This window comes from Sinocyclocheilus grahami, unplaced genomic scaffold (genome assembly GCF_001515645.1).
Source record: "Sinocyclocheilus grahami isolate Dianchi unplaced genomic scaffold, SAMN03320097.WGS_v1.1 scaffold440.1, whole genome shotgun sequence".
NCBI lineage: Eukaryota > Metazoa > Chordata > Actinopteri > Cypriniformes > Cyprinidae > Sinocyclocheilus > Sinocyclocheilus grahami.
In genome coordinates, this window is record NW_015505619.1 from 829,050 (window position 1) to 832,217 (window position 3,168).

General features: G+C 36.6%; 1 protein-coding gene across 1 annotated transcript in view; it reads right to left on the reverse strand.

Moving 5' to 3' along the window:
- ddo (D-aspartate oxidase) overlaps window positions 1-3,168 on the reverse strand; it is a 9,900-nt gene that overhangs the window by 6,115 nt on the left and 617 nt on the right. The window lies entirely within an intron of this gene.

A 3,168-nucleotide genomic window follows, 5' to 3' on the forward strand; every position in this document is an offset into this window, starting at 1 on the left:
TAATTGTCTTTGATCTTTCAAGCTCTATCGTTGCACTCAGTGGGTGTTGCATTGCTTCTGTCCAAAAGACGTGAAATAAAAAGCACCTTTCCATAAAAAAAAGTGTCTCACACGGCTCTGGGGGGGAGGGGGTTCGATGGGTGAACAAAGGCCTCCTGTAGCGAATCGATGCGTTTTTGTAAGAAAAATATCCATATTCAAAACGTAATGATCACTTGAATCTAGCTTGCGCTCACTGTTGTAAACAGAAGCAGTTCCGGGAGCATGGCGTATGAGGTCAGCGTTGCGCATGCGCCGGTGAGTCTCGTGAAAACCAATGTTTGTTTACAGGATCAAAAGAAGCAAAGTTTCCTTACTTTAGCAAAGGAAAACCAGTCTCCTCTTGGCTTATATCGAAATCCTCCGACATTCTTCTTTACAAATCCTCGTTTTGTACTTTTAATTCTTGACCGTTGTTTTGTTTCGATCTCTCCGCGTGCGTCACTTCTGAGCGGCGCATGCGCAGCGCTGACCTCATACGGAATTCCCCCGGAACTGCTTCCGTTTTACAATGTGAGCGCAAGCTTGATTCAAGTGATCATTACGTTTTGAATATGGATATTTTTCTTACAAAAATGCATCGATTCGCTACAGGAGGTCTTTGTTCGCGTGTGTGAGAGAGAGAGAGAGACAGCGTCTCATCACAGTGGAGTCAGCTGTCTTAACCGCGGCTTGTGTACTGCATCATTACTGTGTCTGTTCCCCTTTCGGGCTTGAACTGATGGTAAAACTAAAGACATTATTTACTGTCTTTACATTTATTTTGAAAGATGAAGCTCGCGATTATGGTAAGGGGCGTTACATTTCCGACGAGTGCTTGCGGTGTTCGGCCAATCACAATGCACTGGGTCAGCTGGCCAATCAGAGCAGGCTGCGCTTGTCGGAAGGCGGGACTTTGTAGAAAACGAAGCGTTTGAGAGAGGCGGGGCATAGAGGACCTGCAATATTGTACAGTATTTGAAAAAGAATGTGTTTTTTGAACATTAAAGCATGTCAACATATTCTGTTACACCAAATACACAAAATAATGATCTTTAAAATAGCATCATATGACCCCTTTAATATAACTCTGACTGGATTCGTCTGAAAGAAGAAAGTCATATACACCTAGGATGCATCGGGGGTGAGTAAAACACAGCCTAATTTTCATTTTTGGGTGAACTAACCCTTTAATGCTAAAAAAGGTAACAGAAATCAGTATTGTGAGCATCTGAAGGAAATGGAGATTTACACAATGCTGACTCAAAACTGTGGATCTGACTTTGTAGTTTGTCCACCTGCTGGAATGCCTCTAGTTTCAGGCTCCGCTCCTGATGAAGCTGACTTCTCACCTTCAAAACACAAGATATTTTACCTTTAAGCATGTGGCAGATGCTTTTATCCAAATCCACTTTTATTGCAGTAAAGGTATACATTTCATCAGTTCGTGCATTCATTCCCTGGGAATTGAATCCATGACCTTGGTGTTTTTAGCATCATGCTTTACTGTTTCAGCTTTTACAAATAATCAAGACTTTCACAATATTTCAAAAAGTTTGTTTTTTCAGTTTGATGTTGACGTTTAAGGCAAGACACTACAAGTGGATAGGGTAAAAATTGATATCACTACCATATACCGCTAAACTTCCCCCAGTTGATTAGTCATAGTACATTAACACAATTATTATGTATTACAAGATTCTGAAATATTATGTTTTAATATGCAAATGAGGCATTATCTAATTTAAGAAATGCAATCATTTGCACACATAAATCTGAACATTGGATAAAACCAGGTTTAAAATTCTTGTTAAATATTGTTGAAATATTAGAGTTAAAGGTTTTTACTGATTTTGGATATTGCTCAATAAATCAGAAAATACTGACAACAGTCAGAAAAAAAAAAAAGTCACCATGTTTTTAAGAATAAAATGTGTAGTTTATCTGAATAACATATGAACAAACCCTTATATAAAACCTTCATAATAAGAACAAAACTGTAAAGTTTGGTGTAAGTGCTGCTGAAACGGAGAGAGGAAATTGACTTTAAAGATATGCATTGTAAATGAAATCTACAGACGCAAAAAATTATGTGTGATACGATAAACACTTAAATGTGTGTTTTGAATGTTTTCTTTCCACAAGTCTAAAAGAAGACAGGTTAGGGAAGCAAAATAGCCCAAAAACTCAAAACTGAGCAGTGCATGAAAAAACACTGGTTTTGCCTGTAGAGACTTGCCTTAACATGTATAATAATCATTCCAAAGCCTGCAGTTGAGACTCACGTGTTTGATTTGCTGTTGTTGCCGCAGCTCTGTCTCGTTGCTGTTTTTCTCCAGTTGTGCGCTCAGAGCTCTGGGTTGACTCTCTCTGTCCTCCACGTCTTCCTGCAGCTGCTCCAGACTCTGCATCCGCAGCACCTGCAGCTCCTGTCGGCTCTGTGCATCTCGTGTGGAGCGATGCTCCATGTCCTGTAGCTTCTGAGACTGAGACAGAGGTGTAAAGGGTTAGAGTAATAGTATTTGACTACTCTACATACAGTATGTATGTTTTTGGGGAATCTGTACTTTACTTGAGTTCTGCTAAAACGAAATGTTAAATATAATACTTTTCACTCCATTACAATCAGTGCTATTTTAATATCGAGATCCTATTATGGATTTTATTCATATTTTTTAATCATTTTAAATTAAATAATTTTCTTGTTTTCATTTGAAATTCAACATTTAAGTCATTTTGTTGTTTTTTTTCGCCATTTTTATTAGTTGTTATTTATTTTTATTTCAGTGTTAGTTTTAGATTTTTAGTACATTAAAGTGAAACTAAATAAAAATTTGAAATGTTGCCTCTGCAAATAATTTCAATAAAATAAGTATGGGTTTCTTTTATATTTTTGTTAACATTTATTATATTTCAAGTAACAAAATGCTTTTTTATGGTTTTTACTGTAAGTTTTAGTTAATTATATTTTCATGTACACTTAAAAGTATAGTAAGTACATACAGTGTCATATGATGGCAAAATGTTAATTTTTGGGTGAGCCATCCCATTATAAGTATAGTAATGTGTTTTTATAATAACCATAGCTGTAGATGGATTGATTTTAGTGAACACAGTTCAATTCAGTCTTGCTTATTAATCTAAAAATCA